Source organism: Nerophis ophidion, linkage group LG04, assembly GCF_033978795.1.
Source record: "Nerophis ophidion isolate RoL-2023_Sa linkage group LG04, RoL_Noph_v1.0, whole genome shotgun sequence".
Classification (NCBI taxonomy): Eukaryota; Metazoa; Chordata; class Actinopteri; order Syngnathiformes; family Syngnathidae; genus Nerophis; species Nerophis ophidion.
The window spans coordinates 36,135,513-36,162,396 of NC_084614.1; the positions used below are offsets into that span (position 1 = coordinate 36,135,513).

General features: G+C 42.3%; 1 protein-coding gene across 3 annotated transcripts in view; it reads right to left on the minus strand.

The window, feature by feature from the left end:
• Positions 1-26,884, minus strand: part of fam222ba (family with sequence similarity 222 member Ba) — a 157,927-nt gene that overhangs the window by 38,269 nt on the left and 92,774 nt on the right. The window contains exon 1 of one of the 3 annotated variants that reach the window (XM_061897984.1): positions 13,703-13,722. The exons of the other annotated variants lie outside the window; for them this stretch is intronic. The gene's annotated coding sequence lies outside the window, so the exon portion shown is untranslated. Of the gene's footprint in view, positions 1-13,702; positions 13,723-26,884 lie in introns of those variants that run through there. 3 annotated transcript variants of the gene reach the window in all.

The window sequence follows — 26,884 nt, forward strand, 5'->3', positions numbered from 1 at the left end:
TAGTTTTACTTAAAAAAACATCCCAACACCTCCGTTAAGGTTTTATATACATATTGTAAGTTTATATGCAATGTGGTAATGGGCACATTTATAATTAAATTTAACATTTACGTATTTGTAATAATTTGAAGCATAGACAGTGCATTACTGATTACTACTCACTGCAGACTTCATAAGAGCTAACAAACATAATAAAACATCACTTACTGTGTCATTAGGATGCCAACTGATAAAATGTTGTTATAGTCCCGTTAAAATGAAGAATTACTCATAATCCGAAGAAAAAAGGAATGGAACCAAGCGGCTTTGCGTGTCGTTATCGTCATATCCGGGTCTAAATTGGTTGTCAAAATCTACCAACTTGTCGGGTTATGTCCTCATCCTTCTCCTATCCTGGTCAGAGGCATGATTTATGATCTAGAATAAACTTTCACGAGCAAGGAAGCGAGTAAGCCACTCACCAGTCGATATCAACATAGGCACACAAAGCTAGTGAACACGTCACCACCATAAATAGCTTGTCTGCCTGCCAAAAATGTATCTTAGCCGCGGAAGCGCGCATACTGCTGGCCTTTATCCGTCCACACATAATTACTACATGTAAGACCAACACTTTATGTTTCTGATAATCATAAGGTTATTGTCAGGCTTGCCCCTGACAGTTTGTTTGTGTTCCAGTTTTTTCCTCTGTGTGTAATATTTCCTGTCAGCGCTCTTATTTTGTTGGTTTCCTGTCTTTCTCCCTGAGCGCTGTTTCCCCTCGGCTGCGGCTGATTGGCACCTGGCCACACCTGGTGTCAATCAGCCTGATCCTATTTAGACCTGTTTTCTCCTCCAGTCTGTGCTGGATTATTGTATTGTATTGTCGCTCCTGTCATGTCATGTCAAAGTCAGTTCTACTTCCCGTTTATTCTTGTTGTGTCATTGCAGTGTAGCGGTAAACTATATTCGTTAGCTGTTTGTAGCTTACTGTTTTTTGTTCCCTGCTTCCAGTTTTGTTTGTTCATAGCCAAGTTTGTTATCCGCCTCATGCACGCATTTCGTTTGTACCTTTTGTTTGGTTTTGTTTTAGTGTTTAAATTAAAACCATGTTTTCTTGCTCAATGCCTGCCTCCTTCTCTGCATCTTGGGGTTCGTCACAAACTAACTCTGACAGTTATGTGTTTGAAATTATTAATATATGTGTCCGAAAAATTAAAGAGTTGGCCATTTCTTGGCCAAAGGCTACTCCAACACGTTAACAGTACAGTATGTGTACTTCACTTTATATATATCTTTCTTGAATGAATACATCCAAACACTAATACTATGTATTATGTGCATGAGCAAAATTCAGTTATTGTTGTATGTAGCTACTAAACAATTCAGTTCACTTTCGGTTTATTTTGAACAAGCATATAATTTAATGTACTGCATCACTGTATTTCCAGTTTTTCTTATTACAGCATGTCCAAAAAATGAGTAGGACGAAGCAGACTTTATTTAATCCTACTCCTTAATCATATAGCAATTTTGTCCCAGATCATTGTTCTCTGTTTGAAACAGAACAGTGAATAGATAAATAATACCGTATTTTTCAGACTATAAGTCACAGTTTTTTTTCATAGTTTGGCCTGGAGTGCGACTTATACTCAGGAGCGACTTATGTGTGAAATTATTAACACATTACCGTAAAATATAAAATAATATTATTTAGCTCATTCACGTAAGAGACTAGATGTATAAGATTTCATGGGATACTGATAGGATGCAGTGTGTCTCCCATAACAATGTGACCTCGGACTACGTTAAGGTAACGTGTGGAGTTCCCCAGGGTTCGGTCCTTGGCCCTGCACTCTTCAGCATCTACATGCTGCCGCTAGGTGACATCATACGCAAATACGGTATTAGCTTTCACTGTTATGCTGATGACACCCAACTCTACATGCCCCTAAAGCTGACCAACACGCCGGATTGTAGTCAGCTGGAGGCGTGTCTTAATGAAATTAAACAATGGATGTCCGCTAACTTTTTGCAACTCAACGCCAAAAAAACGGAAATGCTGATTATCGGTCCTGCTAGACACCGAACTCTATTTAATAATACAACTCTAACATTTGACAACCAAACAATTAAACAAGGCGACACGGTAAAGAATCTGGGTATTATCTTCGACCCAACTCTCTCCTTTGAGGCACACATTAAAAGCGTTACTAAAACGGCCTTCTTTCATCTCCGTAATATCGCTAAAATTCGCTCCATTCTGTCCACTAAAGACGCTGAGATCATTATCCATGCGTTTGTTACGTCTCGCCTCGACTACTGTAACGTATTATTTTCGGGTCTCCCCATGTCTAGCATTAAAAGATTACAGTTGGTACAAAATGCGGCTGCTAGACTTTTGACAAGAACAAGAAAGTTTGATCACATTACGCCTGTACTGGCTCACCTGCACTGGCTTCCTGTGCACTTAAGATGTGACTTTAAGGTTTTACTACTTACGTATAAAATACCACACGGTCTAGCTCCATCCTATCTTGCCGATTGTATTGTACCATATGTCCCGGCAAGAAATCTGCGTTCAAAGGACTCCGGCTTATTAGTGATTCCCAAAGCCCAAAAAAAGTCTGCGGGCTATAGAGCGTTTTCCGTTCGGGCTCCAGTACTCTGGAATGCCCTCCCGGTAACAGTTCGAGATGCCACCTCAGTAGAAGCATTTAAGTCTCACCTTAAAACTCATTTGTATACTCTATCCTTTAAATAGACTCCCTTTTTAGACCAGTTGATCTGCCGTTACTTTTCTTTTCCTTCTATGTCCCACTCTCCCTTGTGGAGGGGTTCCGGTCCGATCCGGTGGCCATGTACTGCTTGCCTGTGTATCGGCTGGGGACATCTCTGCGCTGCTGATCCGCCTCCGCTTGGGATGGTTTCCTGCTGGCTCCGCTGTGAACGGGACTCTCGCTGCTGTGTTGGATCCGCTTTGGACTGGACTCTCGCGACTGTGTTGGATCCATTGTGGATTGAACTTTCACAGTATCATGTTAGACCCGCTCGACATCCATTGCTTTCCTCCTCTCCAAGGTTCTCATAGTCATCATTGTCACCGACGTCCCACTGGGTCATTATTGTCACCGATGTCCCACTGGGTGTGAGTTTTCCTTGCCCTTATGTGGGCCTACCGAGGATGTCGTGGTGGTTTGTGCAGCCCTTTGAGACACTAGTGATTTAGGGCTATGTAAGTAAACATTGATTGATTGATTGATTGATTGATTTAGCAATTAGGGATGACAGATTGTTTGGTAAACGTATAGCATGTTCTATATGTTATAGTTATTTGAATGACTCTTACCATAATATGTTAGGTTAACATACCAGGTACCTTCTCAGTTGGTTATTTATGCATCATATAACGTACACTTATTCAGCCTGTTGTTCACTATTCTTTATTTATTTTAAATTGCCTTTAAAATGTCTATTCTCGGTGTTGGGTTTTCCCCCAAAATTGCGACTTATATGTTTTTTTCCTTCTTTATTATGCATTTTCGGCAGGTGCGACTTATACTACGGTGCGACTTATACTCCGAAAAATACGGTACATAAATACCATAGTAAGAGAACAAATATTAAATACATAATTATCTCAAAAAAAAAAAAAAAGATGGTTCAAGATGTTCATCATAATTGTTATTCTTTGTATTTTTGGGACACTTGTAGTTCAAAAAGTCTCTTTATAACGGAATCACATTGGTGCTTTGTTTGATGTATTTGCTTAATCCATTCCATAATTTAATTCAAATATTATATATATACATATATACGACATAACGATATGCTAAAGGTTTTAAATGTTGTACGTTCATACAAATGTTTTTAATGAGAATTTCCTCTAAGGTTATATTTCTCTTCTTTTGTTGAGAAGAATTGTTGTACATTCTTGGGTAGCAGGTTATAGTTTGCTTGGTACCTAATTTTAGTTGTTTGAAAATGCACCAGGTTGTTGAATTTCAATATTTTTGATTCAATAAATAACGGGTTTGTATTTTCTCTATTTCCAACAAACAACAAAGAGGTTTTCGCACATTAACGTCGGGTCAGTCCTTTACAATCTCATTATTACTATAAAAATGGCAATCTCTTGTAATTTTTTGGACTTGATAAAGGGTTAAATAACTTCAAACACATATCCATACCATAACCGCAAATATAAGTATAAATTAATAAAGTAATCAGTTGTGGACAGACGAAGCCTAAAAGTGGGATACGTGCTTTTGCAGTTTGGCGGTGGGAATCAATTTTTGACACGGAATCAGTCTTGCAGTTGTGTCGATGTCACGATCAATGACTTGCCTGCTGATGGCATCAGAGCAGTAAAAATTAAATGCGAAAGGTTCACTACTTCCCTGGTGTGCACATTTTTCATGTTAAAGCCACACACTTCGGTTTTGGTGATGACTTCCTTATCTTGCAAGGAAAAGCATCTGATTGGGCCCAAAAAAACTAACCCCCGCCCCTCGTTCAATGTACGCCAGGGGTGTCAAACCCATTCTAGCTCAGGGGCCGCATGGAGGAAAATGTATTCTTACTTTGGCAAAGAGTAGAACAAGTACATTCTGAAAATGTATACATTAGAAATAATCCTCTTGGTAAAACACTTCAAGTTAGTTGAAAATTCTGAAGAAAAAATTGGTGCAGTTTCAAAACACCATGGAGAACACAATGAACTTGGACTTTTTATCAGTATATTTACAAAGCAATTAAACTTGAAGCACTTCCTGTTTAGCATTCTCATGTTGACATTTCATCAGTAAAGATGTGTTTGGAAAAGCAAAAGAGGTTTCTTCAAACCGCCGCTTTGGTGAGATCCGCAACTTCCACAACACATTTATCACTGTCAAATATTATAATTATAATATAAACAAAACAATTGTCAAAATCACACCATAATAGCCAAATTAACGGTAACATAGCTGCAAACTTAACCAATGTGAACATGGTAGATTTACGCATAAAATAAAAAGGAACAAACAATTAAAGTAGAAACACACATTTTTACAATGGAGTTCAGACTGCACATCGTGCAGTCAACAAATTGCAAGCACTGCACGGAATTCTAACTACAAAGATGATGGTCATGTTGATTTAAGTCTTTGCATCTTACCATCTCGTTATTTTATCTGTTGAGAGGGTAATTTACAATAAAAAAAAAAAGGTATTGTGCGTAGGTACAGCATTTGTCCAGCCACAACAGGAGGAGCTGATTGCTTGCACCTGTGTTGATTGGAGTAGCACCAGCCCATCCAGAGAGCACCTAAAGCCAGCTGACACGTCATCTTTAAACAGTGTGATGTGTATTGTGGATTGCACTAAAAATGCTATTGCGACATTCAGTGGACACATTCAGAACAGCAGTTTCTTTCATTAAAAAATTGCGGCACATTTTTATACGCAGCAAACTCATTTTGCGGGCTGGGTTAAACCTGTTCCGGGCTGAACGTTTGACGTAAGCGATTGGATATATATTCAGGAATGTCCCACCCATCGACATGACAAAATTAAATAAGATTGGATTTTATTTCTGTCATTTAATTTTCGTCTTGTATTTATATATCAACTACCAACATGTCAGTTACTTGTTTTACAAGTAATTCGTACAGACCTGCATGCGCCCATCCCAAAAGAGCTAAAACATATTAAATCCACTTGTTAATTAAAGCCTCCGCCTTGTTTTTTTAATGAATATTAGGCCTACTACGCTACTGTATTTTATTGTTGGTCATTATGGTGACTTGAAAAGCCCAGTGTTTTCTCAGATGGTACTTGGTAAAAAAAATTAAAATAAAGTTTGGGAACCCCTGCTTTAGCCAGTAACTACTCGATGAGGTGACAATTCCCTGGGACAAAAGTAATTAACAGTGTAATGCATTGAATAAGTACAGTACATGTCAAATTTAAACAGCTAATTTTAAGAGACACTCGACAAGAGAGGTGCTCACGGATTCCTGAGCTGCAAATGGAAGACAACTTATTCTTCTGTGTTGTCCCAATTAAGTTCTTTGGCCGCAACCATTCAGATGAGTGGCTGTGAGTAGCTGGGCCCAGCTTTCTATCAAGGCCAGAGGCAATTTTAGGACCATTAACCGACCCCCTCAATGACAATGCATGGACAGCCAACTGAAGTCCTCTCTCTTTAGCTTGGGCTTCAAAAACTTGCCACTTAAGACCATTCAGCTTCCAGAACAAGTTCTAAAAATATAGAAGATGGTGGAAACTGTGTCATGCATAGTCAAGCCAAGGTCGGGTGGACAAACTCTGAAGTGTTGTACGCTTGATGTCATGAATGCCAAAAAAAAAACTAAAAACCCTCCCCGCTGTATTGTTTGACAGACATGTTTATACCTAATGAAATGCAGTGTGGATCCAAAGTGAGAGGTGCCATCAGAGTTATTTATTCATTTGCAGCAAATCCATCCGGAGTACAGCCAGGAGCTGACGGAAGAAACGGTCAGTTTACTCTGACATGACAGAAACCTCTTACAGAGGGGAAAAAAGTGACATTAAGAAAAAGAAACGTAAGCAGCTGGGAACTGATTTACTCAATGATTATGAACCCATGACATGACACAATGGTAAAAATAAATTATTAGAACTGTCTGGACTAACTTTAAGTTAGTCCAGAATAAACAAGAGGTGCCGAACAGACAAAAACATTTGCAATCTGAAAGTGCAAACATTTAAAAACGTATTTCAAAGGGGTTTTTGTTTTATTACATTTGTACTGTTGCAATGCTGGAATCCCAGGTGAATTGTAAATGCTGGCAAGGCACACTTTATTTCTCAAATAAGAATTGGAAATTTGAAGATCATTAAAATCGTCAAAACGATTTTAGTCGTTCGACAAAATACACAGATCAAGTGTAGTTAAATTACCATCTCCAAATAATTAAACCATGTTATTTTATAGGCAGTGTTCCGCCTTCATGTAACCATCAAATACCACAACTCTTAAGACAGAGTTTCCACAGGTTAGCATTATTTCCCCTTTTCTCTGCCTGCACCATAAGTTATCACATTCCCCCAAGTCACAGCATACAACAATGAACTGATTCATATGGGTTTGGCTTAGGGCGTAATAGGAAAACATAATTGATAAGCAGATGTCATGCTGCCTGTCAGTCTGTCATGTGAATGTGTGTACGTGAGAAGACCTGTGATATAATCAGGATACTTTATACGGGTGTTTCATAAACTTTTTTATGTGAACGTGACTACTTTTATATACAAAATCCAAAACCAGTGAAGTTGGCATGTTGTGTAATTCGTAAATTAAAACAGAATACAATGATTTGCAAGTCCTTTTCAACTTATATTCAATTGAATATACTACAAAAACCATATATTTAATGTTTGAACTGAGAAACGTATTTGTTTTTATGCAAATAATCATTAACTTAGAATTTACTGGCAGCAACAGATTGCAAAAAAGTTGGCACCTTTACCACTGTGTTACATGGCCTTTCCTTTTAACAACACTCAGTTAAAGTTTGGGAACTGCGGAAACCAATTTTTGAAGCTTTTCAGTTGGAATTCTTTCCCATTCTTGCTTGTTGTACATCTTAAGTTGTTCAACAGTCCAAGGTCTCCGTTGTAGAATTTTATGCTTCATAATGAGCCACACATTCACATTGGGAAACAGGTCTGGACTACAGGCAGGCCAGTCTAATACCCACACTCTTTTACGATGAAGCAACACTGTTGTAACACGTGGCTTGGCATTGTCTTGCTGAAATAAGCAGGGGAGTCCATGATAACGTTGTTTGGATGGCAACGTACAGGTATGTTGCGCCAAAACCTGTATGTGCCTTTCAGCATTAATGGTGCCTTAACAGATGTGTCAGTTACCCATGCCCTGGGCACTAATACACCCCCATACCATCACAGATTCTGGCTTTTGAACTTTGCACCTAGAACAATTTGAATGGTTCTTTTCCTCTTTGGTCAGGACACAACATCCACAGTTTCCAAAAACAATTTGAATATGTGGACTTGTCAGACCAAAGAACACTTTTACACTTTGCATCAGTCCATCTTAGATGAGCCCGGGCCCAGCGAAGCCGGTGGCGTTTTGTACGTGTTGTTGATAAATGGATTTTGCTTTGCATAGTAAAGTTTTAACTTGCACTTACAGATGAAGCGACGAACTGTAGTTACTGACAGTGGTTTTCTGAAGTGTTCCTGAGCCCAAGTGGTGATATCGTTTGCACGCTGACGTCGGTTTTAGAGCATTTGGTTCGGTACATGGTTCCCACCCGTACACATTTCAAGTCACGGACAGAAAGTGTTAATGGGGAACTGCATGTTGTTGGAAATTTTGTCGCTCATTCACAATCCTTATTAGAGGTGGGAAATTTTGGGCACTTCACGATTCCATTACAGTTATAATTATGGAGCTGTGATTTGATTACACATTGATTATTGATGCATCTATAATTGATGAAGTTTTCTTTTCGTTTCACTAAATAAGTGTTTATCACTTGCAACTTTTAAAAACAGTGCATTTGTAATAAGAAACAGTTAAATTCATTCTCACATTTATTAAATTAATAGAAATGTGTGCAAAACTGGAACATAAGTGCCCCACAATAAAGGAACTGGTCGGATTTCTCGTTGAGGTGGCTTGCTGCGGTCAGCCAAATTTTAGAACTGTCTGCATTATTTTATTTCCAATACATAAAAATCGATTATCGATAGACGTTTACTAATCAATTTTATAATCGTCCATGTCCGAATTGATGCATTTTAAAATGTATTATTTTCCCCACCTTTAATCCCTATGGAAGACAGGAACACACGTTTTTATTTTTAATTGCATTTTAATGTGTAATATATGGCAAGTACGGGATGGCTAACAATGAAGCTAAAAGAAGTTATCCATTGTGCCTATAAAGCCCCCTAAAAAAAAATTCCAAAACGGCCAACAATGTCGTGACCTAAATATTAACCAGATATTAGGGATTGTTTTATAAGCACTAACGCCAAAGGACTACTTTTAGCGTCGCCGTGATCACAGAAATAACTAGTTTATGCAGCTATTGATACACTGAGCTGGTGAGCTGCTGCATTGCCTCTAAATTGACAAAAGTTATTTCTAGATTATAAATCATGCCTTTCACCTGGAATGTTGTGGCCATAAACTGAGAAGTTGGTCAACTTTGACATTCTGTTTAGAACCAAAGATCGCGAGAAAGACACAAAAACACATGTTTTTTTAACCTGAGTAAAGAGATTAAGACTAATTCTTTATCTAAAAGGGAAGATATGATTGTCCCATCAGTTGGCATCCCAGTGAGCGCAGACATCATACAGTAAGTGATTGTTTTATTATGTTCATAGCTTGTATTTCTTGTTTAGCACTTTAAAATAGTGCTACTTGTTGGATCTGCTTATCCTTCAGCTTCTGAAACTGGGAGATCATCCGACTTATATTGAGTCTCAAAAATCAATCAATGAAAATGTACGTATATAGCCCTTAATCACAAGTTCTTAAAAGGGCTTCACAAACCACAATAACATCCTCGGATCTGAACCAACAAAATATAAGGTTTTCGGTCATCATTTGTCCTAAAGTGGTGTTTGTTGTCTCTCATGAAGTCTGCCATGATTAGTAGTTGCTGTTATTGTTGAAGGAAATATCAAACGTTGTGATGCCTCTGTGAAGTTAAAGTGCTGCGTATGCTTGAAATGACAAAAATAGGTAAACATTATCTTATTGTGAATGTGTCTGTTATTACATTACATATATATTAACAGCGTGTATATAAAATGTGGATTATTTGTTGTTGTTGAGGAATCTCATTAGCTTCATTGTTCGCTGACTTTTTCTAGTGTTTATTTACAAGGTAGATTGCATTAAAAATTAAAATGTGTGCTTGTCTCAAACAGGGATTGTGAATGATAGGCAAAATTATTTTAAAAGTCCACTACCGCTTGTCCCTTTTGGGGTCAAACTTGTTTCCATGGATCAAAGGAAACGTATGCTTCAATTGGCTTGTATGACTGTGTTTTACAGCCGTCGCGTACACATACATCAATGAATGTGGAAAAAAGATAGATGATGCAATACATTTCGATTAGAGAGTGAACAATGCTGAATCGATCGATAAAAGTCAAAATATCGGTTATTAATGTATGTTAAATTTTGTAATACAGACGGTTCCAAAACGTGGCGACACATGGTCCAGAGGAGGGAGGAGAGGAGAACATGCTAAAGGCGACGCAAAGTTACCCTGAATGTGAAGTAGTGAAACAAGAAAATAATATTTCAACAGAAGTCAAAAGGGAACTGCGTTACAGCAGACAGTAATCAGCTAAGAATAAACAATTAATAAGTTGATTAAAAAGTCAGGAGAGACAATAATATCCACAGCCGCTAGCAGTCAACACCTTCAGCCAAAGATATAAATGAGTAGATAGACGACAGACGTCTTTGACCTGCAGATTTATGCAGACTGGGGGAAAAGTATTTATACATTCTGTAGTTTTAGAGGGCACAAAACTTAAATCAAAGATGCCTGCTCGCCAAGTAGAGACATGTATTTATTTGATCATTTAGCGGGCATCTAAAGTTCTCTTGTATCTACCCTTCCATATAAATCTATGCTCTGCGCATTCACATAAAAAAAAAAAACGGAACCAAAAGTGTAATAGCAAAAGGAGCCTCTTATACATATTACTATTGATTAAATAAAATACATTTATAAAATATAATAGTATACAATATATTACCAGTGCTGCTTGTATTCCGACACGTCACTTCTTACTGGAAGTGAAAAGCAGTGTGGTCAACCAAGCTAAAATGGCGGTTGTACAGCAAGGAGCACACAAACTATCTGAGTACAAAAGAGGCTTAAATCTTCACGCAAAAAGCAGGTATGAGCAAAAAAATCTAACTATGCAATAGAATATATCCTTAAATTTGATCAAAATAAGATTTATTAAGTGATATTAAGGATTATACATCGGTCACGTTCCCAGACATTAGGGCTGGGCGATATGGCCTTTTATTAATATCTCGATATTTTTAGGCCACGTCACGATACACGATATATATCTCGATATTTTGCCTTAGTCTTGAATTAACACTTGATGCATATAATCACACCAGTATGATGAATATATATGTCTACATTAAAACATTCTTGTTTATACTGCATTAATATATGCTAAGGTTAAACATTCATGCAGAAAGGGAAATCACAACTACCGTAAGTCAATTTATCAAAACGATATTCATTAAACAGTTATTAAGCAGTTGCACAAACATTGTCATTTCAAAACAGAAAGTGCAATTAAGTGCTATTAGTGCACTTTTGTGCAGGATTTCAGTAAGATGACATATCAAAACAACACTAAATTAAAGTGCACTTTTTGTACAGAACGCCGCTACAATAGTTAAAAACAAATAAAGCGTGCTGTTGTGCATGATGTTACAAGATATTTCAATAACTGTCAAATAAAAATGAGCTGCATAATAGGAAATCAAATAGTGTATGTCCTTCGCTATGTGGTAGGTTGCTGCGGATGTTATCCCCGTCGGTTTTAGACTATTTTTTTTATACGCTGTTGATCTGGAAATGGTTGCTTTGGCATTTTGTGCGTTTGGCACCGAACGGAGATATTGACATGCAGAGTTTCAAGCACTCTTTATTCTCTAGCAGGTGACTTTTCAAATGATGCTACAAATTAGCAGTAGGTGCTACTTTTTGTAGCAACGCTTTTGCCGCATACTTGACAAGTTACAGTTGTCAGTTTGTTTAACATATTTCTGTTTGAAACCAATCCACCACCAGACAATGGACCACCTGCTGTTTTTCTTGGGAATTAATTATTCTTCCTTCATTTGTTACCAGATTTGCACGTTCTTTCTCTCGTATTACCACTCGCACCCCTCCGCTAGCATCGCAGCTAACGTTACCATGCCGCTACACCTCTGCTCCGCGAGAGCGTATGACGTTGCAGTATGTGACGTATGTAAGAAGGTGCGCTTGTTTTACCACTCTGTGAGAAGGAGAGACAGGAAAAAGTGAGAAACGCCTGAAATGTAATGCCCGCAGCTAAAAGCAACTGTTTGAGAACGTATACTCGAATATCCCAATATAGTCATTTTCTATATTGCACAGAGACAAACCCCCGATATATCGAGTATATTCGATATATCGCCCAGCCCTACCAGACATCTCGAACTATTGTGCTCCAGACATCATTCTACACGACAAAACGTATGAAAACGTGAAAAGCATGGAGGTTTACAACCTTTTTGTGTGGTTGGGTCAAAGAAATTGGTATAAAGACTCTACCGGATAAAGATGCATCGTTTTTGCTTGGGTAAGGTTGCATTTCGCGATTCAACTTTGCGTCTACTTCCAGGGTTGTTGCTGTTGCATGTGCCGTTTTTCCAAATGTCTCTAAAAAAATAACTATAGATGTAAACATTGTGAATGTGCGAAAAGCTTCATTTATGAGTGTTGCCTTTCGTTTAAAAAAAAGGTAACTCTTGGTTTTGCTTACGTGCTTTCTTTTATTGATACTCGCCAAGTTGGTGCGTTTCAAAACACTTGTAGCAAACGTGTTAAAGGAATACAAATAAAATCAAGATAATACTGAAATGGGAAGTAATGACTGTTAAAGATATATCAAACAAACCTTTAACAAAGTGATTACTGCAAACTTGTGCATTTTTCCACTCTGCTCCAACGGACTGGAGTGTGAGCTGCATGCTTTTCTCGTCGTTGTTTTGTAAAATCTTGCAATTTCACGCCCTTTTTGATTACTTCTTTAGTAACTCTAAAGAAACGTGTATCCTTTTAGCTATTTTAACGATTCCTACAGCTGAAAACAACACAAGCAGAGGGCGTTTTTTTCTTTGAGAAAGGCAAAATGACGCCTCGTACCCATTGAGAAAACAGAGCTAGCTTGACCACCACGCATATTTAATGGAAGGACGTGAGCTGGACGTGATGTCAGTAAAATCCAAGCAATACAATATAATAATATTTATTAAAAATGCATACATAATTTGTTTAAAATAAAATCATAGCCGCTGAATCATAATTGTAATCGGATTGTGAGGTGCCCAAAAATTCCCACCTCTATTCATCAATGTCTCTTGTATTAGATCCCCTCTATCTATGTATTCCCATGACATGCAAAGGCCATAAGTAAAAGTTAAAAGTTAAAGGCCTTCTGAAATGAGATTTTCTTATTTAAACGGGAATAGCAGGTCCATTCTATGTGTCATACTTGATCATTTCACGATATTGCCATATTTTTGCTGAAACGATTTAGTAGAGAACATTGATGATAAAGTTCGGAACTTTTGGTCACTCATAAAAAAGCCTTGCTTGTACCGGAAGTAGCAGACGATGTTTGCGTGACGTCACGGGTTGTGGAGCTACTCACATCCTGACATTGTTTACAATCATAGCCACCAGCAGCGAGAGCGATTTGGACCGAGAAAGCGACAATTTCCCCATTAATTTGAGCGAGGACGAAAGATTCGTGGATGAGGATAGTGAGAGAGAAGGACTAGAAAAAAAAAGAAAAGAAAAAAAAAGGCGAGGGCAGTGGGAGCGATTCAGATGTTATTAGACACATTTACTAGGATAATTCTGGAAAATCCCTTATCTGCTAATTGTGTTACTAGTGTTTTAGTGAGATTATATGGTACCTGAAAGTCGGAGGGGTGTGGCCACGGATGTGGTGACCGCCAGTGTCTCCGGTGGGAGGAGGTAATAGTCCGCAGCTGCAGGAGGACGCAAGCTCCGCTCATGTCTACGGAAAGAGCCGTTTTATTAGCACAATTTTCTCACCGAAACCTGCCGGTTGACATGTGGTCGGGAACTATGTTCGCTTGACCGCTCTGTTCCATAGTAAAGCTTCACCTTCGGGAATGTAAACAAGGAAACACCGGCTGTTTGTGTTGCTAAAGGCAGCTGCAATACACCGCTTCCTACCTACATCTTCTCTTCTTTGACTTCTCCATTATTAATTGAAACATAATTGCAAAAGATTCAGCGACACAGAAGTCCAGAATACTGTGTAATTATGCGATTAAAGCAGACTACTTATAGCTTGGATCGGGCTGGAATAACATGTCCGCTACCACCGGTGACGTCACGCGCACGCGTCTTCATACGCGTCCTCATTCCGCGACGTTTTCAACAGGATACTTTGCGGGAAATTTAAAATTGCAATTCAGTAAACTAAACCGGCCGTATGGGCATGTGTTGCAATGTTAAGATTTCATCATTGATATATAAACTCAGACTGCGTGGTCGGTAGTAGTGGGTTTCAGTAGGCCTTTAAAGTACCAATGATTGTCACACACACACTAGGTGTGGTAAAATTTGTCCTCTGCATTTGACCCATCCCCTTGTTCACCCCCTGGGAGGTGAGGGGAGCAGTGAGCAGCAGCAGTGGCCACGCCCGGGAATCAATTTGGTGATTTAATCCCCAATTACAACCCTTGATGCTGAGTGTCAAGCAGGGAAGTAATGGATCCCATTTTTATAGACTTTTGTATGACTCAGGCGGGGTTTGAACTCCCAACCTACCGATCTCAGGACGGACACTCTATTCACTAGGCCACTGAGTAGTAAAATAACATTCTCCTTAACAAACTGTGCTCTGTACAAACTATAGCTCCACTATTTGAAGCTGCTAACATTACTATCGTGCCAGAGTGAGACCTAGTTTTTGCCATGGCTACATACTATTTGTGTGCGGTTGCTCTCAGTCGAGCACACGAAAAGGGCGAGGTAACTCGCAGGCATACAAAGACAGTAACATTACAGATTACAAATTTGATTGACGGAATTAAAAACATGCTAAATATGACTAATTCTTTAATTACTCACAATTAACATGATAATTTGACACACCTAGTCACAGGCGCTATTCAGGAGGTGACAATAGGCCTCCAGGAATACATCAAGAAGACTTAATGCACGTCAGCGACGAACTACCAAGTAAATGCTTTAGGCAACCGAGGCCCGGAAAAGAGGAGCCATATAGGCTGTCATTTGTGTTTTGCACAACAGGTCTAATTATACTTAATTTGTCACTGACTCAAGAACTGGACCAAAAAAATGTCCACTGTAGAGGGAATGAATACGCCGTGCATGAATAAAATGACTAAACTACATCAATACTAAATGTTATTATAAATGTGCCTAGCACTACATTACATGTATACTTACATCCAGTTGGATGTGTTTGTATGTTTATAGGCAGAATAGATCGGCTACCATAGGCTCCATTGTGAGCGGTCTTTCGATCGCATTTATTTACTATTTAGGATGTATTAAAAAAACAATACATCCGTTGTCATGTCATGTCTTTCATAATAATTGTGAACAATTGGCAAATTTCCCCAAAAAGTGCAGTTCCCCTTTAAGCGCTTATGAGAAATTGGACACCCCAGTGACAAATTGAGCATACAATAAAAGGAAGGGGAACACTTTGTTAATGTTTGTGATCGGAACCAAGGCTATACTCACAAATCAGAGGTGTTTGTTTGTGTATGCACGTTTTTCTTGGTACAGAGCCAACAGCCGAGGTGACACCACCACTTGTACTAGATCCCCTCTATACAGTTGTGCCAACATCTTATGTCTCAGCTTCGAGTGCTCTGTAAACAAAACTATCAATGTAGCTGTTCCCACAAGTCTCTCTCCCATTCAGACACATACAGATGCCCCACAGACCTCCTATCGAGTTTCTACTTCTGTCCTATCGACGTGTGCACTGAAAAATGTCCAATCCTGTCTAAAGTCCTACTCCAATAAATATTATCGAGCCACCTCCTTCCCGTTCTTACAGAAGGTTGGGAAGATCAGCAATCTTGTGTCAGGTCTGACATTCAGTCTAGCCTCCAGCTAGGACAAAACAGTACTCTTCTTGCTTCAACAGACCAGCAGAGAAATAAAAATAATCTTTCTCTGGCAACTCACTAAACATTTGAAGTTTTAACCGCTACCTCCTGTGTGCTTGTGGTTGCCTCTCAGCCCTTGGCACTTCCCTCAGCAGACACTGGTACAGGGCATCAGGTACAGTCAGCCAACTGGTGACACTATGGAAAAGCAGGCAAGCACAGACCAAGCATTGCAAACATCACACCTCTGTGTCTGCATGGGAACATCTAGTTCTCCCAGAATTTTCAGTTTGTCTAACTATGATCCTACACAAGTGCTAAGTTGTATACTGCTGTTGTCATGGTACCAGAATTATGACTTCACAGACTCTGGTGTAAAACAGGCAAAAACCCTTTTGAAACTAATCAAAAAATGTTTTAAGTTATACGAAACCCAAAACAATGAGCTTTGAAATGCTAGTTTAATGCACAAACATCTTTCTTTTGTGTCTGTCCTCTGCTCGCTTTGAATTCAAAGTTTCAGTGAGCAAGTGAACCTCTTAATATTTTTGGAACGGATGGTTTAGTCAGAATACACAATATTCTCACACATACAGTACTACTGTGTGTGGGGTAACTCAACTAGATACAGTATATCCTCACACAGTCATGAGTAATAGAGTTAGCTCAGCTGATAACATTTCTTTACATACCTTGCTCTCTCACTTTTCTGCGTCACCCAGATCTCTAGTGACCATCCAGTAATTCAAGAGTGATGAGTATATACCATTGGACAGAGTATTAATGCAACCAGCAGCAAATTTTTGCCATCGACCCTCATTGCCTGCTATAAGGACAGCGCCATCAATCAGGCCGAGATAGCCCGCACCAGATGTGGGCTGATGAAGTCGTGGAATTTGGAGCTATTGACTGTTAGAATTCGGTGGGAATGTTTGACCTTTAACAATAACCTAAGCTACTTTTCTACAAAACCTGCGCCTTCCTAATATGAAGAACAATAAAACATGTTTTTGCTGTATAAAGAATCAGGTGGCAATTGTGTTCACAATCCATTTGAGAATCTCGGACACTTAATTCAGGGCCTCTCCTGACCCTCCCAGAACTCCTCTGTTCACACCAACGCTCTGGGAGTGACCTTCAGGAGGCCTGCTAGTCCTGCTAATTGGGGTCTGTTCAGAGCACAGTGCTCCACCCTCGAAACAAGAGTGGAGGAGGGACTGTAGGGCAGGAAGAGGGTGAGAGAGCAGTGGCCTGTTGTACATGCAAGTAGCGAACTGACAAAAAAATGGCTTAAAAACTGGAGAAAACAGACTTAAACTGACGCAAATTACAAGTTGTAAATAATTGACAAATTTATCCATTTAGTATCAAAGCAAAAGTATCTTAAGGGTTTCCCCTAGATTGCCAGTATACATGTGGCGGTGGGGGTGTGGTCAATTGATATCATGATATATTGATTAATATGTGAGCTGCAACCTTATCGTGGTAGAGGAGTTTGCGTGTCCCAATGATCCTAGGAGCTATGTTGTCCGGCCGGGGGCATAAAGCCCCCTGGTAGGGTCTCCCAAGGCAAACAGGTTCTAGGTGAGGGATCAGACAAAGAGCAGCTCGAAGACCTATATGAAGAAGAAACATCATGGACCCAGATTTCCCTCGCCCGGACGCGGGTCACCGGGGCCCCCCTCTGGAGCCAGGCCCGGAGGTGGGGCACGATGGCGAGCGCCTGGTGGCCGGGCCTGTTCCCATGGGGCCCGGCCGGGCACAGCCCGAAGAGGCAACGTGGGTCACCCCTCCAATGGGCTCACCACCCATAGCAGGGGCCATAGAGGTCGGGTGCATTGTGAGCTGGGCGACAGCCGAAGGCAGGGCACTTGGCGGTCCGATCCTCGGCTACAGAAGCTAGCTCTTGGGACGTGGAACGTCACGTCACTGGGGGGGAAAGAGCCTGAGCTAGTGCGCGAAGTCGAGAAATTCCGGCTGGATATAGTCGGACTCACTTCGACGCACAGCAAGGGCTCTGGAACCACTTCTCTCGAGAGGGATTGGACCCTCTTCCACTCTGGCGTTGCCGGCAGTGAGAGGCGACGGGCTGGGGTGGCAATTCTTGTTTCCCCCCGGCTCAAAGCCTGTACGTTGGAGTTCAACCCGGTGGACGAAAGGGTAGCCTCCCTCCGCCTTCGGGTGGGGGGACGGGTCCTGACTGTTGTTTGTGCTTATGCACCAAACAGCAGTTCAGAGTACCCACCCTTTTTGGGTACACTCGAGGGAGTACTGGAAAGTGCTCCCCCGGGTGATTCCCTTGTCCTACTGGGAGACTTCAACGCTCACGTTGGCAATGACAGTGAAACCTGGAGAGGCGTGATTGGGAAGAATGGCCGCCCGGATCTGAACCCGAGTGGTGTTTTGTTATTGGACTTTTGTGCTCGTCACAGTTTGTCCATAACAAACACCATGTTCAAACATAAGGGTGTCCATATGTGCACTTGGCACCAGGACACCCTAGGCCGCAGTTCCATGATCGACTTTGTAGTTGTGTCATCGGATTTGCGGCCTCATGTTATGGACACTCGGGTGAAGAGAGGGGCGGAGCTTTCTACCGATCACCACCTGGTGGTGAGTTGGCTGCGATGGTGGGGGAGGATGCCGGACAGACCTGGGAGGCCCAAACGCATTGTGAGGGTCTGCTGGGAACGTCTGGCAGAGTCTCCTGTCAGACAAAGTTTCAATTCCCACCTCCGGAAGAACTTTGAACATGTCACGAGGGAGGTGCTGGACATTGAGTCTGAGTGGACCATGTTCCGCACCTCTATTGTCGAGGCGGCAGATCGGAGCTGTGGCCGCAAGGTAGTTGGTGCCTGTCGGGGCGGCAATCCTAAAACCCCCTGGTGGACACCAGCGGTGAGGGATGCCGTCAAGCTGAAGAAGGAGTCCTATCGGGTCCTTTTGACTCACAGGACTCCGGAGGCAGTGGACAGGTACCGACAGGCCAAGCGGTGTGCAGCTTCAGCGGTCGCGGAGGCAAAAACTCGGACATGGGAAGAGTTCGGGGAAGCTATGGAAAACGACTTCCGGACGGCTTCGAAGCGATTCTGGACCACCGTCCGCCGCCTCAGGAAGGGGAAGCAGTGCACTATCAACACCGTGTATGGTGCGGATGGTGTTCTGCTGACCTCGACTGCGGATGTTGTGGACAGGTGGAAGGAATACTTCGAAGACCTCCTCAATCCCACCAACACGTCTTCCTATGAGGAAGCAGTGCCTGGGGAATCTGTGGTGGACTCTCCTATTTCTGGGGCTGAGGTCGCTGAGGTAGTTAAAAAGCTCCTCGGTGGCAAGGCCCCAGGGGTGGACGAGATCCGCCCGGAGTTCCTTAAGGCTCTGGATGCTGTGGGGCTGTCTTGGTTGACAAGACTTTGCAGCATCGCGTGGACATCAGGGGCGGTACCTCTGGATTGGCAGACCGGGGTGGTGGTTCCTCTCTTCAAAAAGGGGGACCGGAGGGTGTGTTCCAACTATCGTGGGATCACACTCCTCAGCCTTCCCGGTAAGGTTTATTCAGGTGTACTGGAGAGGAGGCTACGTCGGATAGTCGAACCTCGGATTCAGGAGGAACAGTGTGGTTTTCGTCCTGGTCGTGGAACTGTGGACCAGCTCTATACTCTCGGCAGGGTTCTTGAGGGTGCATGGGAGTTTGCCCAACCAGTCTACATGTGCTTTGTGGACTTGGAGAAGGCATTCGACCGTGTCCCTCGGGAAGTCCTGTGGGGAGTGCTCAGAGAGTATGGGGTATCGGACTGTCTTATTGTGGCGGTCCGTTCCCTGTACGATCAGTGCCAGAGCTTGGTCCGCATTGCCGGCAGTAAGTCGAACACATTTCCAGTGAGGGTTGGACTCCGCCAAGGCTGTCCTTTGTCACCGATTCTGTTCATAACTTTTATGGACAGAATTTCTAGGCGCAGTCAAGGCGTTGAGGGGTTCCGGTTTGGTAACCGCAGGATTAGGTCTCTGCTTTTTGCAGATGATGTGGTCCTGATGGCTTCATCTGACCGGGGTCTTCAGCTCTCGCTGGATCGGTTCGCAGCCGAGTGTGAAGCGACCGGAATGAGAATCAGCACCTCCAAGTCCGAGTCCATGGTTCTCGCCCGGAAAAGGGTGGAGTGCCATCTCCGGGTTGGGGAGGAGACTCTGCCCCAAGTGGAGGAGTTCAAGTACCTAGGAGTCTTGTTCACGAGTGAGGGAAGAGTGGATCGTGAGATCAACAGGCGGATCGGTGCGGCGTCTTCAGTAATGCGGACGTTGTACCGGTCCGTTGTGGTGAAGAAGGAGCTGAGCCGGAAGGCAAAGCTCTCAATTTACCGGTCGATCTACGTTCCCATCCTCACCTATGGTCATGAGCTTTGGGTCATGACCGAAAGGATAAGATCACGGGTACAAGCGGCCGAAATGAGTTTCCTCCGCCGTGTGGCGGGGCTCTCCCTTAGAGATAGGGTGAGAAGCTCTGCCATCCGGGAGGAACTCAAAGTAAAGCCGCTGCTCCTTCACATCGAGAGGAGCCAGATGAGGTGGTTCGGGCATCTGGTCAGGATGCCACCCGAACGCCTCCCTAGGGAGGTGTTTAGGGCACGTCCAACCGGTAGGAGGGCACGGGGAAGACCCAGGACACGTTGGGAAGACTATGTCTCCCGGCTGGCCTGGGAACGCCTCGGGATCCCCCGGGAAGAGCTAGACGAAGTGGCTGGGGAGAGGGAAGTCTGGGTAACCCTGCTTAGGCTGTTGCCCCCGCGACCCGACCTCGGATAAGCGGAAGATGATGGATGGATGGATGGATGGATGTGACATCAATATGACAACTGACGTCATGATTAATTTAATCGGCAATGTTGCATAATTAGGACTGGACCGATAATACGATTTCAATATATATCGCAACAGACATAATATCAATATGAAAAGCATTAGATGAAACATTCAATATAAATTTATATTTTTTGGTTGGAATAAACCAGAAAATATGAAGCAACATTTGTTTCATGAAGTCACTCATGCTTCGGGAAACCAGCAAACAGGAAAAAGAAAGTGTCACTGAGCAATGGGAGTGACACGCTAACCGCTATTAGGGTAAAAGTATTTACTGAGCCAAGGGAAGGACACGCTAACAGTCAATCTCGTAAAAGTATCAACTAATGAGTGTTATACTTTTTCTGCTGCTGTTCAGCTCCCAGTCCCAGACTGTAGTCAAGGAACGCGGGGAGACGTTCCCTCCAGGGTCAATGTTTTTGTCGGGGGTAACACCCTTCACTTTACCCAACAATGGGTTTGCTCAGCTCCGCTTTCAGCTTGGAATGACAAGGCTGCAGATTTGTGGCTCAAAGCCTGCACGTTGGAGTTTAACCCAGTGGACGGGAGGGTAGCTTCCCTCCGCCTTTGGGTGGAGGGACGGGTCCTGACAGTTGTTTGTGCTTACGCACCAAACAGCAGCTCAGAATACCCAAACCTTCTGGATACACTGGAGGGAGTACTGGAAAGTGCTCCCCCGGGTGATTCCCTTGTCCTAGTGGGGGACTTCAACGCTTATGTTGGCAACGACAGTGAAACCTGGAGAGGCGAGGGGTGTTTTGTTATTGGACTTTTGTGCTCGTCACAAATTCTCCATAACAAACACCATGTTCAAACATAAGGAGTTTCCATACAGTATGCACACTTGGCATCAGGACACCTTAAGCCGCGGTTCCATGATCGACTTTGTAGTTGTGTCATTGGATTTGTGGCCTCATGTTTTGGACACTCGGGTGAAGAGAGGGGCAGAGCTTTCTACCGTTCACCACCTGGTGGTGAGTTGGCTGCAATGGTGGGGGAGGATGCGGGACAGACCTGGCAGGCTCAAACGCAGTGTGAGGGTCTGCTGGGAACGTCTGGCAGAGTCTCCTGTCAGAGAGAGTTTTAATTCCCACCTCTGGAAGAACTTTGAACATGTCCGAGGGAGGTGCTAGACATCGAGTCCGAGTGGACCATGTTCCACACCTTTACTGTCGAGGTGGTTGATTGGAGATGTGGCCGCAAGGTAGTTACATCATGTCGTGGCGGTAATCCTAGAACCCATTGGTGGACACCAGCGGTGAGGGATGCCGTCAAGCAGAAGAAAGCGTCCTATCGAGTTATTTTGGCTCATAGGACTCTGGAGGCAGCGGACAGGTACAAACAGGCCAAATTGTGTGCGGCTTCAGCGGTCGCGGGGGCAAAAATTCGGATATGGGAAGAGTTCAGGGAAGCAATGGAAAACAACTTCCGGGCGGCTTTGAAGCGATTCTGGACCACCATCCGCCGCCTCAGGAAGGGGAAGCAGTGTACGGTCAACACCGTGTAAGGTAAGGATGGTGTTCTGCTGACCTCGACTGGGGATGTTGTTGATCGGTGGAGGGATTACTTCAAAGACCTCCTCAATGGTATTGATGTTTTGGAAGTTAAGGTTATTGATATTTACAATGTTGTGTGAATGTGATCTGTATCGTTGTTTGTTAATGATGATGGGGGGATTTAATTCATTGATTTGGGAAAAATTAGGTCCACGTCCAGTGTTGTGTATATTGCGGTTAAAAATAAAACCATAGTGGCCAGGACCAGGGGTACATCAGGGGCATGCTGCACGCCATACGTCAGGTTGGCAGATACGAGGCGGCTGCCCTGCGCGTTAAGGTGAAGCCCATCATTACCAAAAAAGATGTCTCCTCGGCCAGAAATCATCAAAATTGTCATTAAAAGTCATGTTGTGGGAGGCACAGGTGGATGCAGGCCAGGTGTTCAGGTTAAGTAGTCAAGTGAAGCGACCTATTCCTCTTCCGCAAGAAGGGGTGGCACGCCAGAGGTAAAAACACTATAAAAGTGTGCGATTTAAAGTGTTAAAAGGAACAATAAAATCACGCTTGAGCAGCTCCTAATGTTGTTAGCGAGTGTCATTGGTACCTGCGCGGATGATTATCTTGCTGACCTGTGGGTGTAAGTTGGGGATGTCGAGGATTTGTCTGGTTATGTCAGCAACAGTACTAACTGGGAATGACAGCGTGAGAACTCAACCTCACACGCATGTTCCTCACTATAGAGTACCCGATGAGGAGGGGAGCAGGAGGGAGGATTTATACAGGATGAAAGTTAGTTTTAATGCCGCTAGCTTAATGCCAATGTAAAATGGACCAGCAAGTTGACAGGCCAACGAAAATTAGCAGGACCAAACACAGGGCACATATATAGACAATCATTCACAGTCGTATTCATACCTATGAACAATTTAGAGTCTCCAATTAACCTAACACGCATATTTTTAAAAGAGGGAGGAAGCATAAATACCCGGAGAAAACCCACACCTGTGTGTGTAGAATTACATTAAAGATTGGAAGATGCACAAGGCGTAAAGTTAGAGGTTACTGTTGGTTGCAGTGCCAAAATTAGGGAAGTTTTCTCAGTTTCGAAAAAGAAATACATTAATTAACTTGAAATACCTTTCTATTGAGCTTTATTTTGCATAGTGCCAACTCCATTCCAGGGCCAGTCAGGTGCATAACCAGCTGTAGCGGTTATGCTGACAGGCAACGTATATGCACATTTTTAAAATAAAACATAGAGAACAATTTTTATGATGTTAGATGTTTTTCAAACTAATTATGGCCAATAGTGCACAATACATCCATTCATGTAATATATTTCTCAAATTTCTTTGAATGTAAAAAAAAAAATCTAAATTGCATTTTGCCCTGGCGGTGGGCCATGATTAATTACATGTAAGAGATATGCTGATTTTACGTGGGCAATTCATTAAACAGTAACTTATTAATGATAATAGATATTTATAATGTGTAAATGTGTTTCTGACTATAGGTTATAAATTCCTACCACTATAGTATAACTGTGCATGAACACAGCTAATGTTCATAAAATTCAATAGGTTTCCATAAGGGTAGTTGGTAAATTGGATACATACTATCCCTGAGTTACTATGGACATTAAGAAGGCAACAATGTCAAGTCATTCTTCTTCATGTCACAGTCACTTTCTATCAGCATAATTAGTGCTTTGTCATAAAATTGAAAGAGAAGGACCAAGATTTCAGCCTGAGTAGAAAAGATGCCCAGAGGCTTTATGATGGCCAAGACTGTGTGAAGTATTTCTTTTCTTAAATTAAACAGTTAATGACCTAAGAATATGTGTGGCATAGATCCTGAGAAGACTTTGCAGAAAGGATGTCTATGAATAGAAATGTCTGAATTTAATTTGCTAATCCATCATTTCAATTGTACTCTGTAACAAAGGAAGAGAGGAGAGTAGCGGGGCATTCAGAAGCAATGGAGCATACTGAGGACCGAGTGTGTGGTTCTCCATAGAGCAGGCCAGGCCACAGCCTATGGCCCTTGGCCCCAAAAGCCCAGCTTGTGCTGGATAGAATGTACTCCGATGAGCTAAGGGGTAGGCAAGACTATCTCTTCATGTCCAAAGAATTGTTCAACTATATTTGAGTAATTAACCCAAAGCTCTCGATTCCTGTTACAATTTATTTGTTCAATCAAATCTCCAGCACTCGTCATGCGGTAGAGTAAAAAAAAAAACAAGTGCCGGTAACAAAAAAGCCTGCAAAATAATCCATTGCTAAATGCAGATAAGTCAGGGAGGAGAGCTTTTCGAAATATTTAATGCTCACCAAATACAATCAAAGGAGCTGCTCCAAACATTACAAAAGGTCAGAGGAATCTTGAAACACTCCAAGCGCCAACTGTACTGTCAGACTGGCTTTCAGCAGCTTCATGGGAAAAGGAAAATTAAGGCACTCTCTCCTGCATGGAAAAGGGGTTGCCAGGAAGATTAACCCAGCTTCCTTTTATAGCTTCTGCGAAGAGGTTAAATCACATATTAGATTGCCTGAAATGTCTCCTCGTAATTAGATCAAGAATATTACTCTCCCCTATTTTCTTTCGCAGACTGCAGCTGATCAAAGCCTAATGACGGTGTCAGTGCCTTCGGCAGTGCTGGCTGGATAAATCTCCCCATCGGGACGGCAATCTGTCAGAGCCCCAAGCTCTGCTAAACAGCACAGGACATGAGTGGAATGGGGCTTGACACAACATATACTAAAAGAACCACATCCTTTACCAATAAGATACCCATCAGCAGTGCCGCGTTAAAATTCACAACGATCAAACTTCTTTGTTTTGGCGCCAACCTTCTTGTTTCTATGTACACAGTCAGGTGATATGTATACAAAAATAAGTATGTCAATGACTTCCGTCCTAATAACAACGACAACACCAACCGTCAGCGTGTCTTTGTTGTTCAATACCAGACCAGATCCAAGCAGCACCTGGTCTACTGATGGGGCGTAGGACTACCGGCTATTAATTACAGAAAGCTGACACCCAAATCCTGGCAATGTGAGCCGGGAAGTTTGCTACTCGACAAGACGAATGCTAGCCTGTCACACAGCAACATGACCTGCCTCAGGACTCCCTTACACATAAGTACAAGAATGTCTTTCAAATTGGGCCCCCGACTTCCATCTCCATCCCATTCTGCAGATGTAGCACGGCTTGGGGGACATTTTCCAACTAATGCGAAATGGTTGTGCAGTGGCATGATAAAGGTTGACATTTTCCTAGTCTAATTCAATGCTTCCTTTGTAAACAACCTTGAGGGGTTATGTGTGCCAACAGGCTGCAAACACATTACACATAATGGTCAATTTCATTATCTGCTCTCAGACTGAATGGACGCAAACAAAAGGTGGAAATAGCAGTAGATATGCCAATCATTTATCGGTGAAAGATGTCGGACAAAAGAGAAACTAAGACCCGGACGGCTTTTCTTTTTGTGTCATGTTCCATGTCCGTCCCTTGCTGCTACAAAATAGGGGCCCCGTGACAGGTCTGACCCTAATCTTAACCCCATACAGGTGGCAAAGCCTGAACACAGGAAGCATGTAAGTCTTTCACATAGGCCAAAGTGAAAACCCTGTTCTAGCTCAAAGGACCTCTTACAGATCATTTAAAAATATATGGGTAAAAAATCAAAATAAAAGGTGGTAATCATTTGAATTTAAAAGGTCCTCTAACTGTAACAATAATAATATACTATAGACCAGGGATGTCAAACTCAAATACAGAGTGGGCCAAAATTTAAAACGGAACAAAGCCGCGGGCCAAGGTCGAAGAAATTAACCTTTTAATAGGGACCCGAACAAGTTTTGCATTGAATATTGAACAAGTAAGGCATAAATAACTTTATAGTGACATGCAAAGTCGAGTTTTAAATTATCCATCCATTTTCTACCGCTTGTCCCTTCTGGAGTTGCTGGAGCCTATCACAGCTGCATTCAGGCGGAAGGCAGTGTACACCATGGACAAGTCACAACCTCATCACAGGGCCAAAACAGATAGACAGACAACATTCACACTCACCTTCACACACTAGGGCCAATTTAGTGTTGCCAATCAACCTATCAATAATAATTTAAAAATATCTATGACATATTAAATACAATTTTAATAAAAATTGGGGGGGCCGGGTTTGGTAGTGGGGGGGTGTGTATTGTGGCGTCCCGGAAGAGTTAGTGCTGCAAGGGTTTCTGGGTATTACGTGTGTTACGGTGCAGATGTTCTCCCGAAATGTGTCAGTCATTCTTGTTTGGTGTGGCTTCACAGTGTGGCGCATATTTGTAACAGTGTTAAAGTCGTTTATACGGCCACCCTCAGTGTGACCTGTATGGCTGTTGACCAAGTATGCCTTGCATTCACTCGTGTGTGTTAAAGCCGCATACATTATGTGATTGGGCTGGCACGTTGTCTGTATGGCATAAAAGCAGACGTGACAACAGGTTGTAGAAGACGCTAAAGGCAATGCCTTCGAGGCTCGCCTCCAATATTGTTGTCCGGGAGGAAATCGGGAGAAATTCGGAAGAATGGTTGCCCTGGGAGACTTTCGGGAGGGGCAGTGAAATTT